Source organism: Anolis carolinensis, chromosome 3, assembly GCF_035594765.1.
Source record: "Anolis carolinensis isolate JA03-04 chromosome 3, rAnoCar3.1.pri, whole genome shotgun sequence".
Taxonomy (NCBI): Eukaryota; Metazoa; Chordata; class Lepidosauria; order Squamata; family Dactyloidae; genus Anolis; species Anolis carolinensis.
The window spans coordinates 98,141,233-98,158,327 of record NC_085843.1 but is presented as its reverse complement, the minus strand read 5'-3'; the positions used below and the strand labels follow the sequence as shown (position 1 = coordinate 98,158,327).

The 17,095-nt window shown below is 38.9% G+C and overlaps 1 long non-coding RNA gene across 1 annotated transcript; it reads left to right on the top strand.

The window, feature by feature from the left end:
* The first annotated feature begins 334 nt into the window (after window positions 1–334).
* On the top strand, window positions 335–3,123 carry LOC134297506 (uncharacterized). Its single transcript, XR_010004272.1, has 2 exons — window positions 335–2,211; window positions 2,881–3,123. It is a non-coding gene; the product is annotated as an uncharacterized LOC134297506 (long non-coding RNA).
* Window positions 3,124–17,095: the final 13,972 nt, after the last annotated feature.

Here is a 17,095-nt window from a genome sequence, read left to right as displayed (position 1 = left end):
TACGTTCGGATAAGTAAATTGATTAAAGATATATTTTAAAAATTCTCCACAGATATTACAAAATGCAAAAAACCTACCCCAACCCATGTTCTTTTTGTTATTTTATTAGCCTGTGTGTATGTGCCTTCAAGCTATCTCTTGGCTTATCACAACCCTATAAATTTCATAGGGTTTTCTTAGGCAAAGAATCCTCAGAGGTGGTTTGACCAGCCGCTCCCTCTGAAATACAGCCTATAGAATCTGGTATTTCTTGGTGTCTCCCATCCAAATACTAAGCACAGCTATTAATAGTAGCTGACCTTTGTAACTTTCAAGATCAGGTAGGTTCTGGCGCCCTCAGGGTATCTGGGCCATCTTTTTCTATCTTATTATTATTAAGCCTCATTTTCGTTCCATCAGTGTAAAATGCATCTTCTATTTTCATTCAGCAGATGTCACTGCAACACAGGCCAAATTTGGAAAATTGTTTGGAGAGGAATAAGCAGATATGCATACTTAGAAAAGCTTTTCCATTTTTATTTCTGAATGGCTGTTTTTTCTATACAAAGACATTTCATTAACTCACAATGAACAATGTACTGTATTATTTATTCAAGTATCTACTGCCTGGCAGTTATGTGAATTTAATACAGGAACATATTGTAAAAGAGGCCAAAGCAAAGTGTGCTAAGCACCTGTCAACATTTAATAGATAGCATAGAGTGGCTTTTAAAAACAAAGCAATTGACCATCTATCAGCATGTGGAACATTGTCTTAAAAATTCAAAATATACTAGATTTCAAGAAGTGAATAATTTTGAATATTTTATAAGTTTATGTAGCCCACAGGTTTGCCACAAATTTCCATTCTCAAATATGATTAGGTCTTAATCTAACATAAACATTCTAAATAAAGAACAATAGATCATCTGGTGAAACAAATTATACAGAATATGCATTTTCAACATTTATTTATCTACAACTGATGTGAATATCCATGTATGAACAAGTTTGTGAATTTTTATATTCAGTACCTGTTACGAGTCAGACACCAGCCAATATAAATAACTGTTTATTGCAAAACAACACAAAAGAGACTAGAAAACAACCAAAAAAGGGCTCAAAACACTTTCTCTTCAGTGTGAAGTAACAATGTCCAAAAAGAACTCAAAAAACCCAAACTCAGGATATAATCTGGATTATCCTGGGAAATAATCCGGATTAAAACAAACTATGCCGAAATGGCTGGAAACTCACTCCACCTACTTGATGGAGCTTAGCAAACACAGGAAAGCAACCAGCAATAACCCACAGTGACCAGAGGCCACACTGGTCCTCAAAACTTCATTGTGAAGCTAAACTGCGTAGTAAAGGAGAAGTCACAGCTGCCACATCCTGTCCGCATCATTAGGGAGAAGTCACAGGCATCGAGTTCCAATCCGCGTCATTAGAGAGTAGTCACAATAACCGAGTTCCAGTCCACGTTGCTAGGGAGAAGTCAAAGGCATCGAGTTCCAATCCGCATCGTTAGGGAGAAGTCACAAGCTCCGAATCCCAGTCCAAGGTCAACACAAACAGCCAAAGCGACGGAGGCAAGCCGGCAGCTAATGCATAAAACCAACACAGGACAATCCAGCGCAAACCCACACAATGCCAGCCCCCATTGCCACTGAAAACCCGGGTTAACACTTACATCCCAAAGCAGTCTTCCAAACACGTCTCCTGAAACAGAGATCCTGAAAGCGCCCAACAAACACCTTGCCGATTGCAATGTTACATTAGCAACAAACTTACTTTTATTTACAAGTCCTCCTCCGAACTTGAGCCAGCTAACGCCCTATCCACAGCTGAACCTTGTTGCTGCAAATCCTCATCGGATCTGGAGTCGCCCAACGCCCCACCAAACCCACCTCCAGCTGCTGCCCTTCTACGATCTCTCCAGCCAGTCCACCTTCTATCCAAACCCATAACTCCCCAGGATCCAGCTGTATCTTCGCTGTGCCATCCCTCAAATGTACCACTGCTTGTGAGTTCCTCAAAAATATCCCAGATCTCTTGAACCCTAGTCCAATCCATCTCTTCACTCCCAGAGTCCGATATCCCATCCTCCTGACTCCCAGCCCCACAATCCCCTTCAAAACCCTCAAAGGAATCATCATCAGCGGATTCTCTTCTTTTGTTGCTCCTCATCAGAGTCTTGCAGTTTTCCTGCCTCTTCTAACACAACTAGTAGTATGTATCTCTACTCGAAGACCCCATCACAACAGTACCTGTTGGCAGTCCTTTGAGTATAAAAGGCCTCAGAGAAAGATCTCTAATTCCTTCTTAGGGTCTGCACCAGGCATGGGCAAACTTCGGCCCTCCAGATGTTTTGAATGTGAGCTTCCAGAAATTTCAGCCAATTTACCAGCTGTTAGGAATTGTTGGAGTTGAAATCCAAAACAACTGGAGAATTGAATTTTGCCCATGCCTGATCTGCACTGTAGAATTAATGAGATTGATTCCACTACTTGTTCAATGGTATAAAATTATGGGAGTTTTAATTTTACATGGCATTTAGCCTTCTCTTTCAAATAGTGCTAGTGACCCGCCAAACTATAGCTCCCAGGTTCCTGTCATATTGATTCCTGGCAGTTAAAGTGTTGTCAAACTACATTCATTCTATAGTGTAGATGTGCACTTTGAGAACTGACTCAATGATATTTGAGGCTTTCTTATGAGGTCTTGCTTCATCATATTGATATGATTTAGATCTGTATGTCTACTGGGTCATTGTATAACTTTGCATTTCTTTTTCTGCAGCTTTTTTTCATCATCTACTGGTATGTTTATGATCACTGTCATGTTACATAACCTTCTTTCAGTTCAGCTTGTGAGCTGAATCTTCTCCATATATTTCAGAATCCAAGATTGCATCAATGGTGGCAAGAACACCAGGTCCAGAGGCAACAAAGCAGGCCAAAACCATAACATTAGTATCACTTTGTTTGACATTGGGATGACATTCTTCTGTTTGAACTCACTGCTTGTTTTTCACTAAAGGCCAGATTTTTTCTCTTTGAATCATCTGTCCAGAGAACATTGTTTCAGAAGTCTTGTAGATCCTCTATGTGATTGCTAATAAACTTCAGATGGGACACACTGTTCTTTTTAGAGAGCTGCGATTTCCTTCTGGCTATTCTTCCATGAAAAGCATTTTCTGATTATTGAGTTCCATGATAACGGAGTCATGAACTCTTATATTAACCAAGGGGAAAATGGTCTGTAGATATTAGATGTTATCCTGAGGAGCTTTCTGGTAGGATGGCTTATCCTGAGTAGAGTAATTCCTATTTTGAAACTTTTACATGTATAGACTGCCTGACAATGCATTGCTGTAGCCAAGTATTCAGAAATTCTTTTGAAAAGCTTTCTAGATTGATGAGCAGCAATAACTGCTTTTCTGTGGGATGGCACAATCATATGGCAAAGACCAATCTCATAAGCTTCCTATAATGTTGGGACTCCCAAACCCAGCTTTGCAGGCATACTTACCGTAATTATTTGAGAATTTCCCGTCTTATTGTTACCATCAATTGAGCTAATGTAGCCACCTACTTTTGCACCAATCCTGACTCTTTTGTTCACATTATTTGATTACTTTATGCACAATTTATAGTGCAACAAGATGAAATTGGTTTTGATGATTGGAAATTTAGAAAAAGATTGGTTTTGATTTTAAAAGTAATCAAAATAAAACAATAGAATTTCCATAATTATAATTCAGGTCCTTGCAACCACTGCACTTGTTTGAGTTTTTGCATAGTTGTACTGGTCCTTTTGTAAGCAGAACCTCTTAAGGGACAGGGTTCACCACATGGAGAACCAACGTACAATTCAAAGTAGCAGTAGTAAGAGTGGCTATAAAAGAAAAGTTATCATTTGTGGCTCTCTACATCTTGTTGAATTGCACGTCCAGAAACCCTGGCTGGCATAGCCAATAAGACATTTACGGATTTGTAGTCCAACAACCTCTAGGGCTGCATGATTCCTACCTCTGTTACACATTCATCAAATCAAATACGGTACAAGACAACATAAAACAAAGCAAAATTCTATATGAAAGAAGTATTTAGCCGGCTCAAAGAAAAAGAGTCTGTAGTTCATCAAAGACAAGTGAACCAAACAATGAGCAGCACATAAAAACTTTTATCTTTTTGAATAAATATGTAATTTATTCACACTTTATATCTTGTCTACAGTAAAGCTTTGCCAAGGTTTAAGAATAATCTTCATCTTTACGGCATGCCATATATGGAGTACATATATAAATTGTATATAAATTGCGCTCTCTTTAAAAGTTTCTTTTTTATATAACAGCAATTGGCAAAGTTATAATCCTAGAAAATGAAGCACACTTGCTTTGTAGAAAATAAAAGCTGCACAGTTGTTTTTTGTTTTATTCTGAAATGGCGAAAAGAAAAATAAACCCCTATCAATATTTTTGCTCTCTTTGTATAAAATGAAATCCCACAGCAAGAACAAATAATGAATAGTTTGGAACAGTTCCTGTGCCAAGTCATGCTGTTTTTATTCAGATATAACTCCCATTGATTTCATGCATTTAGAAATGATTGTGTAAGAAGCAATAGCTGTGATCCTCAACATGCTGCATTTTATGCAATAATTTCACACTCTGGCAAAAGAGACGTCTAAACAGAGTTCTTTGATTGCTATGCTGTTCCCAGCTCTCTCCTCTAAAGTGTACAACATAGGAAAAAATAAGATCCAGCTACTTCATTGAGTATAGATTAATCATTATATCATAAATCAAAAGTAAGAATAATGCAACCCTCCATATGTTATTGGATCTGCAGTACAACAGTCCAGCTACACAATTCCCATTGTTACCACATATGCTATGTGATGGTAGCGTTCCAACTTAGATAATGTCACAGACATGGTGTAAATGTACATCTGAATACCTCTCTTAATTGACTTCCTATCAAAAGAAGCCACCAATAGTCTTAATAGTCCCCATTCTCAGAGCAGCAACTCTCAGCTGCAAATACCCACCACCCACTCCCATCATTTTCTTGCCCTGCATTTGGGCGAGAAGAGAGCTGCCATTCACTCCTCCTCATGGCAGGAAAGTGCCTGGCAGCGCTTGGCTAGAAAAAACAAAGACATCAGCCAGAGATAAAAGTTCTGTTGTTCTTTCCAGCAGAAAACAGAAAGAGATTGTGTATCACTAATGGGTGTGGCAAGCAGAGATAGCATCCTTTTTTCAGTGAGATCTGATGATACACCAACCACCTCTGCTGCTATTATAGATACCAAGGTCACAGGAGGCAATTAATGCCTTGTTTCCATGTAGTGCTTTTGACCACAGGCAAATGACCTACTCTTTACCCAGGATCGACTGTTTATGACAGGGGTCCCCAAACTAAGGCCTGGGGGCCGGATGCGGCCCTCCAAGGTCATTTACCTGGCCGCCGCCCTCATTTATAATATAATATTTTTATATCAGTTTTAATAATATAATATATTGTATATACATATGATATTGATAATAATATTATCATTTTATACAATATAATACTAATAATAATACCATATAATAATATTAATTATATGTTATATATTACATATAATGTTACAGTATAGTGGTATAGTTCAATATAGTAATATATAATGCTAATATTCTGCTATGCTAATAATATAATATATTGTATGTACATACAGCTGCTCTGAGTTCCCTTCGGGGTGAGAAGGGTGGGATATAAATGTAGTAAATGAATAAATAAATAATTTTGGACTTAGGCTCGCCCAAAGTCTGAAATGACTTGAAGACACACAACAACAACAATCCTAATTAACCTGACAATCTCATTGGCCAGAAGCAAGCCCACACTTCCTATTGAAATCCTGATAGGTTTATGTTGGTTAAAATTATTTTCATTTTTAAAATTGTATTGGTCTTTCATTGTTATTGTTGTTGTTTTGCACTACAAATAAGATATGTGCAGTGTACATAGGAATTTGTTCAGGTTTTTTTTTTTCAAGTGATAATTCGGCCCCTTAACAGTCTGAAGGATTGTGGACCGGCCCTCTGCTTTAAAAGTTTGAGGACCCCTGGTTTACGAGGTTTGTTAATATCAGTCTAACCCAGGATTGGGAATCATATGGCCCACCAGTTGTTTTTGGACTGCAGACCCCAGTATTCCACATCCTTGGCTGTGCTGGCTAGGGCTGAAGGGAGTTGTAGTCCAATACTATCTGGAGGACCACATAATTCCCCTCCCTGGCATATGTGGTGGTAGCTGTTTCCTCATCATGTGGAAGGGAAATGAGCAATGGTTGTTTTTCCACCTGTACTACAAAGACGCTTGGAACCATCATAGCTTGTCCTGTGAAACAGCCAGAATATCTATATTCATATTATAGCACACCAGATCCTAGGTGTGAAATTGTATAGAAACAACACATTTTTCTTCTTGCTCCAAAGAGCAACAGCCCTTGATCTGAATGTCTAATCATTCATTTATATTTTTAAAATTTAATTTTTATGTTTGATATAAGAACTCAAGCCAGCTTATAATAAAAGCATTAAAATTATCCTTGATTTTATTGGACTGGGTCCAGTTTTAGTCTTACTTTGAGTAGAACCAGGGATACCATTGTTTGAGTGGAAAGCCATGGTATAAATAAGTGTTTCTCAAACTCTGCCCACGTCTAAAGCATGGGGACTTATACTCGCTTTGGAGTGGGTTTCTTTTACATGCTTTGAATTAGATTTAAGCCCTTTTTTGGAAGTTTATCTCCAGGCTACCTACAGCATAGTAATTCTTAATGTAGACTTTGTGAAATAGATTTATGGGTATGTTAAGGAGGTATATTTTGAACTAGTAATGATATACCTTAAACTTTGGACTTAGCACTGAAAGATATGGAAAATAGAAAGAGGCCCTGAAAATGTTTGGCATTTTTTTCACTCATTATTGACTACACACAAAGTGGTGCACATATCACTGATTAAATATGTTCTACCTCAAATGGCATGTCATCCAGGCAGTGCTTAGAAATAATGAATCATAAGTAATGTGGTTCTGCGAGACAAATTCCTTTCTTTAAGACATATCAACATTACATTTCAAAGATAACATAATGAATGGAATAAATATGTTGTATTAATATAACAAATACTTTAAAAATTATGACAAAGGACATTTTGACCTTTTTTTCAAGTTTCATGCATTTCCTAAGAGTTGATGAGGTTTTTGTTGTTGTTGCTAATTTTTAAAAGTAACAAAAGGCAGTATCTACTGTAACTTGAAATATTTTAAGCATGATAGCCAGTACTGACAATTGATTACTTTTCAAGCATTATCTTATAATCAGGAATGAGGGGACACTAGTTATAAAGAAGTAAAATCCCAAGCTCTGTACTGAAGTGACTTGGGTCTCTTTCACACTGCAGAATTATTGGGTTTTTATATCACTTAACTGTCATAGCTCCATTTTATGGCATCCTTGAATGTGAAGCTTAGGGAGGGCATTTAGAATTTTATCCAAAGGAGATCGTTGTAGTTGTTGTAACTGTAGTTTTTGCTGTTGTGTGCTTTCAAGTCATTTCTGATTTATGGTGATCCTAAGGTGACCCACATCAAAGGGATTTCTTAACAAGATTTCTTCAGATTATGTATACTCTTACCTTTCTCTAATACCCCTTCTACACTGCCATATAAAATCCAGATTATCTGCTTTGAACTGGATTATATGGCAGTGTAGACTCATATAGTTCAATTCAAAGCCGATAACGTGGGTTATCTGCTTTGATAATCTGAATTATGTGGCAGTGTAGAAGGGACCTAAGGCTTGCCCAAGGTCACCCAGTGGGTTTCCATGAATGAACAGAATTTGAATCCTGCTGTCCAGAATTAGAGTTCAATACTCAAGCCTCAACATGATGCTGGCTTAGGGATCATTGTACTTATCAACTACAAATCACAGAATTTCATAGGATGCAGCCATAATGTTATTTTTAAAATTATTGTTCATTTCAATTTCAAGAACAAACACAAATAATAGAAAGAAAAATAAGAAATAATGTATAAATATCAGAATGTAGAAAGGCACTGGTGACACTTAACAGAATGTCCCATTAGTATAATTATCAAGTTTCTGTTGGGTATCATTGAACAAGAAGAGTACATATTTCTCCAAGAATTGTCAGGTTCATCAAAGACATTGTTCCATAAATCAGCATGTGGTTGCAGTCACTATGATCCAGAGTTAACATAGTCACTGAGGGAATCTGGGTTCTTGCTTCTATAACAGAAGATAATGTTGTACAAGAGCCTTTCAAGCAGCCATGTATTCCAGACTTCACCTTTCAATAGTGAAGTCACCTGTCCTCCAAGAGGCAGTCATTTCAGCCTTTGTGGCAGCCAGAATAAGATTTCTGTGTTTTAAATGCTGTTTTCTTTGGTGTAAAGCAGGCATGTAGCCGAGGGGGGGGGGGGGGGCTTGAGGGGCTTCAGCCCCCACCCCCCGAAATTCTCAGGGTGGTCCACGAAAAAGCCTTACATTTATTATTTAAACTGATAAGTTTATTCATATCATGATCTGATCACCATGCTCAATATATCCCATATGCATGGGGGTATTGGGATAACGATACAAAAGGTTTGCTAGGGTAGATCCCCCCTCACCCAGACTCAGCCCTCCCTCCCTGAACCAAAAATCCCAGCCCCTCCCAAATCAAAATCCTAGCTACGGGCCTGGTGCAAAGGTAAAGTATCAGAAAAGCAGGACAAAAATGGGTGGTTTGTTTAATGACAAGTGACATTTTATTTATAACCACCAACCGGAAGGCTTTGACGTTAAAGCAATCTATCCACATGTGGAGATAGGTGGCAACATATTTGCAACTTTAGTAACTGAAATTCAAACCCCAAATCAATCCACACAAGAGAGAGGAAAGGTGCATTATTTGTATCTTTCATGAAAGCATAAACTATTATTGAAATTAAAATTGATTGCACATTCAATATTCAATTAAATGAAAATGTACATCTGATCCTGTAATCCCATCAAGTCAGGAATCATAATGCCATATTCTATACACATGTGGAATCTGCATTGAAATCACGGACTGTATTTTGTGGGTCTCCCTAGAAGTGATACACCCATTGTGTATTGAGTTTAGCTGTGATCTTGTATTCACTTATGAGTAAGGACTATTAAACAAAGTGAAATTTATAACTGATACCTGAGACTGAACCTGGAAGCTTCTGTATAATTATGTAGATTACCTCATTGCTTGAAACATGGTTGATATCCATGCTAGTGGTCAGATCCGTGAACATCAAAGAAAGAAAGTTGCCCTAGGTGAGATCAGATAATGTCTATGTTTTGTTTGCTTGGTAATATAAAAAGAGATGAAGGATAAGGGAGGGGGGAATGAATGTGGCATTTTCTTTAAGACTGACTGGTTTTTATTTTGGCATGAGCTTTCCTGAATATAAACTGACTTCTTCAGATGCAATATGGAATGATATCCAGAACTCAGGATATAAAGCATATTTACATAGTTGTAGCGGATGAAACATAATAAGATCCAAAAAGATGCAATTCATGTCTCTTACCCTAAATTTACAAAGTGCTGCATAAGTTAATGCAGGTCTTTCAGATCTTTATGGTTATTATTGATCTGGAAAAGCAATGAATCTACTTATTAAAATTTAGATTTCTTTGGTTCAAAACTTTCTTTGAGAAAGAGGGTTTTGAACTTTTGTTAAATGTGTAGTATGGATTAATACGTGTAGTATGCCATGAAACAAGGTCCTAGTTTATTCATCTGATTGGAATTTGTGAATATAATTTGATTCTGCTTTCTTTTTCTAGTTTTTCTTTTTTCAATTACCTTTAAATCCTGGTCTGTATGTCCAGGGAGGCTGAAATATTTTGCAGCTGGTTTATGGTGTTGCCACTTCTAATGTTCAATTTATGTCTATTTATCCTCTTGCAGGGAGCCACCGGTAGCTTAGTGGGTTAGACCCTTGTGCCGGCAGGACTGATGACTTGAAGGTTGGGTTGCTCCCACAAGGGTGGTAAAAACATCAACTCATCCGGGCGTCCCCTGGGCAACATCCTTGCAGACAGCCAATTCTCTCACACCAGAAGCGACTTGGAGTTTCTCAAGTCGTTCCTGACACACATACACACAAATCCTCTTGCAAAGAGACTGCCCTGTGCATCTAATGTACAATGCTGGAATAAAATGGCATGTTTCACATTAGAGGAAGAACAAATGAATAGGGGTGATATTCATGGCCCCTGTAGTACTTCTGCCAGACTAGAAATGTGGAAAAATGTGGTATCTGGGTTTTTGAGAGGCCTTGTTCCTGTATTACTGCTGTAGGTAATCGTTTAGGATTTGGAGGCTGTCCATAGACTAACAAAGGCCTACCTTCTACAGCTTGTGAAAGCGCTGAATTATTATTCAAAATAGGTTACAGCTCATTGATGATATCAATGACCACAACTGTTCTGTCATTTTGCGTGCTTGGTCTGTTTCTGTACGGGCCCTTCAAGACAGGCCCTATATCCCAGGATCTGATCCCAGGTTTACTGTTTATCCCAGATTATCTGGCAGTGCAGACTGATATAATCCAGTTTAAATCAGAAAACCTGGGATCAGATCCTGAGATATAGAGCCTATCTGGAAGGGCCCTAGATTGTTTCTGGAAACTAAATTTGCCTTGTTAATTTGTTTCATCATCTACTTAAGTGGATATTGTAGTTACAAAAATGCCTGTTGTTAATCCAAGGGTTGTAAGACACTGTGCGCATCTATCTATTGATTTTAAATATTGATGTGTTGCATTTTATGTGTTGTATGGCATCTTCGTGTGCTATTTTGTAAGCCACCCTGAGTTCCTATGGGAGATGGTGTCTGGGTACAAATAAAGTTTATTATTATTATTATCTTCATTTGACACTACTTGAATTGCCAGGCCTCAATGCCATGGTATCATACAAGTTGTAGTTTACAAAGCCTTTAGCCTTCTATGCTAAAGAGTGCTGGTGCTTTACCTGACTAGAAGTCCCAGGATTGCATAGTAATAAGTTAAAGTGGTGTCAAGCCGCATTAATTCTGCAGTATAGATCCACCTTTTGTCTTTTGGGTATGAGCAGATGTGGTTACAGTATATCAGATAGTCTGGCTATGAAAATTGGTAGTGTTTTCTTGGTAGAAACTGGGGCATGTAAGTATGTGTAGTGATCAGTATGGTTTTGAAAGAGCATATTGCTTAGAAGTCCAATGTGAAGTTGTTCAGTGATGTCAACAAAGTCAATTTGTTGTATGGATTGCACAGGTTGATGGCAAGGTTGGAGTAGCTGAGATTTTGAAGTGATTGCTTTTCATGTGTCCAAATAAAAAAAGATGTCATCAAGATTTAGGTAGGTGGAATCTTTTGAGAGATTTCTGTAAAATGTAATGTTGGACAGTTTGTGATGTTTGCTTGGATTATCTTAGTGGTTGGAAATCAATAAATGTTATCGCTTATACTGCGCCAACCATGTACATGTTATCTTTCAGTTATTTCAGTGATTTGGAATAATTACAGTGTATCAAAAGTAAGGATAGTGTTTCTATCAGGTTGCCCAGCTCTCTGCAACCTCAACTACAAAGTCCACAGGAGACTGCAGTTGTACAACATTAGAACCAAGACATTTATAGAGTTACAGTTTCCCTGTTGTGCTCTGCATGCTCAGTCCTAAGCATGCTTATTCAGGCCCATGGATTTTAGTGGAACTTCCTAATAAGTATTGTTAAGGCAGGATTTGTGATCTGCTTTTATCTGTGACTTACAAGTCACTGGCATTAGCCTTGTTGCACTGGGAAAGACGTAAAAGTCAATCCACCCTGACCCTGATGAAGAAATTCACTACTAAAGCATTTTTAACAGATAGCCATCCAATCTTTGCTTAAAACTAAAATAATCCAGCCTCACAGCTTTTACAATGAAGAAGTACATCCTCCTGTCTAGGTAGAGTTTTTTTCTCTGTAATTGAAATGCACTGAATCAGGTCTTACACTCAGGAATAGCAGTAGACAAACTTGCTCTAGCTGCTATGTGACATTCCTTTATATATTTGTATATATAAAGATGGCTATCATATCACCTCTTGGTCTTTTCTTATCCATACTAAATATACCCAGCTTGTTCAACAGTTCCTCATAGGGCTCTGCTTCCATTTTTTTTTTTGCCATCTTTGTTCCCGTCCTCTCAGCACATTCCTTCTTGGTAGATATTTCTATGTTACAACATAACTGGACTTTCTGCTTCTACTTCCATAATTGCATGCATTGCACAGGAACATGGACAAATATCTTGTATTCACAAACTTGAAAAAGAAGTGTACTTTGGGATGGATCTAGTTCCTATAAAGTTTAGCATGGAAACAAATGAAGCAATCTATACCTTTAAAAAGTATGTTCACCACTACATTCATAAATTCCAGCATAAATTCCTTACTGTAATAATATAGGAATTCTAAAAGTGTTCATGTCTAACCAATTTTGAAAAGACATACTACATCTAGACACTGAGTTTTTAATTATAAAATTAATATATACCTCAGTCATCTTTTAGCAACTGCATTTCAATAGATGAAACCAGAATGATTTTGAATACAAATCAAATACTAACCTCAAAGCAGCTAATGTTTTCTTGGCCAGTGATTTTAATGTTATAACTGAGTTCTGTAATGATGCCTATATCAAATGTAAATTCTTCTTTCTTGTTTTTTTTCTTTCTGTAACTAACTTACATTTTAGTAAATGAACTACTGCAACAAGAAATCACAAAATGAAATTTCATCCTCCATCCTACATATACAAATGCATAGGAGAATTTTCTTAATCAAGTAAAGTCAAAAGTTAATATGACCAGACAGTGCTTTTAGCCATAAATTTGAGCTTCCTTCCTGGAGAGATTTGAACCATTGGATCTAGAAGATATTGCCACTTATCTTAAGTACTTAAGTTATTGTGTTGACTATATATGCCCAGATGGACTTTCATCTTTATTATTACTGCTGTGAACTGGGCTTATGAGCATTTAACCCTGCCAATTTGTAATATTACACATGTTATGATTATTGTTATTTTGTATTTCAGACTTGAGAGGTAGAATTTGTTCCTACAGCTGATCTCTGGTTCATATATGGTAATCTTTTCTCTACTACATTCCAGTTGTACAGAATTAACTACCCAGGTTTGTTGGCTAGTCAAACTCTAGTGTTATCTACATGGATCGGATTGATCCTCTGACAAATCATATATAGTTTAAAACAGACTTAAGAAAATATCTGGGGTTATTTTCTTACAGTGTCAATTGAATATACTTCTAAGGGGTGTGGGGAGAAGTCTCATCTGATGGAGTGTCTCCCATCATTAACCAATTAGCAAAAAGAGGAGTTAAGCTACTCCACACATTTAAAAGAACAACAAAATTTCAGTTTATTGAAATGTTAGTGAAATTTATAAAAGTACCTTCCCAGAGGCAATTGGTAAATTATTTATGGCATGTTCTCTATGCTATTTTCCCTCTCACAGTAGTAAGTCCCAATACCTTGTAGTTTCTATATAGTCACGCTATGAGCATTTAGTTAGTCACTGTACAAAACAGGATTCTGGGCTATAGACTTCTTTGGTTCAGTCCAGTAGACTCTCTTGTTCTTCTATAAATTGTATATAGCAATGGTCTATAACTATAATATTGAAGTTTGTGAGGGCTTGAAATGCAATGTTATATATTACGTGGATCATCTAAATATGAACCTGCTCATGATTTTGTTTTATTAGTAAATGTCTTGTTAAATAATCTATTAAGGAACTGTAATTTACTCATGAAATGCCTGCTTTGAACATGGAAGGGCCTACATCCGATCCCTGGTAGGAGGGAATTCTCACCTGTACAATTAAGTGATCAAATTTTTGCCAAGAAAACCCTGTAATAGGTTCATCTTGGGAGCATTGTTCATTGGAAACTACTTGAAGGCAGACAATAACAACAATCTCCATTTAAAAGGAGAATGTGGGATGTTTTTGTTGTAAAGAGCTTCTGCTAATCACAAAAAGATAATACTGGGCTAGATAGATGAAAACAGTTTCCATGATCCTAATAAATACAGGTATATTGGTGGGTTTTTTTTTTGGTTTTTCATCATACTTCTAGAGCACATTTTCACCTTTTTTCCAGGTGTGTGATTTGTCAAATCTGTTAGAAATCTAGCATGTGGCCTTATAATTTAAATTACGTCAAATTGAGATTGTCTGAACATTTTGAGCCTCCAACCCACAGACTATTGGACAAAAGAGATGCTAATGCTGGACAAAAAAGATGCTAATTATCCCTAGATGCTAATGTTGACTCAGAGTTAACTCCCACTGGTTTCACGGAATGTTTTTTCCAAGTAAGAGCGCTCTGAAGGTTTAATCCTGTTAGTGGGCTGCATAGCATTGAAGTCATCTGGCCTCAAACTTCCAAAGGACGTACAGTAGGAATGGCTGACGTGAACAAGGATGTTAGGGCTGCTTGCCAGCAATGGGCTGGACCACTGAAAGTACGCAATCCCCCCGTGCCCTGGCTTTCCGAGCACATATTTAAGATCAGCTTTATTTCTCAGTTTAGAATGGCAAGGGACAAAATAGGCAGAACACTCCTTCAGACACATTTTGTTGAAGTTCAGTTGGCAGCTGCTCTTCCGCCTGTTTTCCTTCTCTGAGGGCAAACACCTTTTATGGAAAGATCGGGCCACCCAAGGCTCTTTCCCATTACGTAGTCATAGCACTTTAACTGCCATGGCTCCATCCTAACAAATATTTGAAATTTAGTGAGGCACTACATCTCTCTGGTTATGAATTCCACCTGCAGTACAATCTTGATATCCACAGGACCCATTTCTACAGTTTCATTTATCCACTTTTGACAAAATATGTCCCCTTACACAAAATATGTGTAAGGAGCATATGAAATTTAAATAAATTTTGTGTTTAAACAGCTCCAAGACATCTTTATGTACATGCAAGGATTCCAAATCTGAAATATAGAACACTTCTTGTCCCAAGCGTTTTGGATAAGGAAGGCTCAACCTGTATACAACGTTTCATCTATCCATGCAAAATCTGGTAATATATCCCTCGCACATATTGTGATCACTGATCATACTCTACTCCTTTCCAAACTACACATCCTAGCATTTATAGGATGTTGGCATGGCAGTTGAAGTGAAATCATAGTGCTACAAATGTGTAGTGAGAATGGCCCAGTGGGCTGAATCCAGCGAGCGAACTAGAGATCTATTCCTGTTATGCAAGATTACACCACCTAGATTCGGGGTATATCCTAGACTGTAGAACTAATGCAGTTTGATAGCACTTTAATTTGCCACCGCTCAATTAAGATGGTCTGCCCCAGGAGGCTTATGGATCCAAATGGATTCCTGATGGCTCTTGGGGATGTTCCCTCCTCCTCGGTAGGTGATTCTGTTGATGCTCTGGTCACTCTCTACAATGGGGAGATGGCCAGGGCAATAGACACGATCGCTCCAGAGCGGCCCCTCTCAATGCACAGAGCTAAACTAGCGCCCTGGTTCTCCAGGGAGCTGGCAGCGATGAAGCACGAGACGAGGCGCCTAGAGCGCGTGTGGCGAAAGCAACAGAGCGAATCTAATTTAGAACGGGTTAAAGCCCAAAGGAAAACATATTGCAAAGCAATGGCTGCTGTAAAAAAAAAAAACCTATTATAGTTCTAGAATTGAGGCAGCCAAAAATCGTCCTGCCGAGCTTTTTAGAACTGTCAGAGGGCTGCTTAACAACACCCCTCAAAATGCGCCCACAGACGACTCGGCAGAGAAATGTGAAGCTTTTTCCCAGTTCTTTTCAAAGAAAATCGCTTTGATTCTTTCCAAGCTTGATGCCGCGGTTGATGCAATCTCCGAAGATGTAGCGAGAGCACCTGCTTGTCCTATTTTGATGGATTCATTTTAATCTGTGTATCCCAAGGATGTGGACAAGGTCCTTGGAGAAGCGAGAGCGACCACATGCATCCTAGACCCCTGCCCATCCTGGCTGGTTAAAGAAGCCAGAGGAGGTTTGGTTGAGTGGGTAAGAGTGGTGGTGAACGCCTCCCTCCGGGAAGGCAGACTTCCAGCCGGCCTCAAACAAGCCGTAATAAAACCACTGTTGAAGAAGCCATCACTTGACCCCACTAATTGGAATAACTTTCGGCCTGTTTCCAATCTTCCCTTTTTGGGCAAGGTCGTGGAATGCATGGTTGCCTCGCAACTCCAGGGATTCTTGGAAGAAACTGATTATCTGGATCCAGCACAGTCTGGCTTCAGACCAGGGCATAGAACTGAGACGGCCTTGGTCTCCTTGGTGGAAGATCTCCGCAGAGAGCTGGACAAGGGGAGCATGTCCCTGCTGGTTCTCCTGGATCTCTCAGCATTCTTCGATACTGTAGACCACGGTATCCTTCTGGTTCGCCTCGTGGGAATGGGCCTTGGGGGTACTGCATTGCAGTGGCTCCAGTCCTTGAAGACCGTACCCAGGTGTTGATAGGGGACAGCTGTTCGACCCCACAAGCATTTTCTTGTGGAGTCCCACAGGGTTCAGTACTGTCCCCTTTGTTGTTTAACATCTACATGAAGCCGCTGGGTGAGATCATCCGGAGTTTTGGAGTTTGGTGTCATCTGTACGCAGATGATGTCCAACTCTATCACTCCTTTTCTCCAGCTTCCAAGGAGGCCATCCAGATCCTGAACCGGTGCCTGGCTGCTGTGTTGGACTGGATGAGGGTGAACAAATTGAAGTTGAATCCAGACAAGGTCCTCCTGGTAAGTTGTAAGCCCGAACAGGGTATAGGGTTACAGCCTGTGCTGGATGGGGTCGCACTCCCCCTGAAGGCGCAGGTTCGCAGTTTGGGTGTCCTCCTGGACTCATCGCTGAGCCTGGAACCCCAGCAGTGGGGTTTCAGCAGTGGCCAGGGGGGCCTTCGCACAACTCAAACATGTGCGCCAACTGCACCCGTACCTTGGGAAGCCTGACATGGCTACGGTG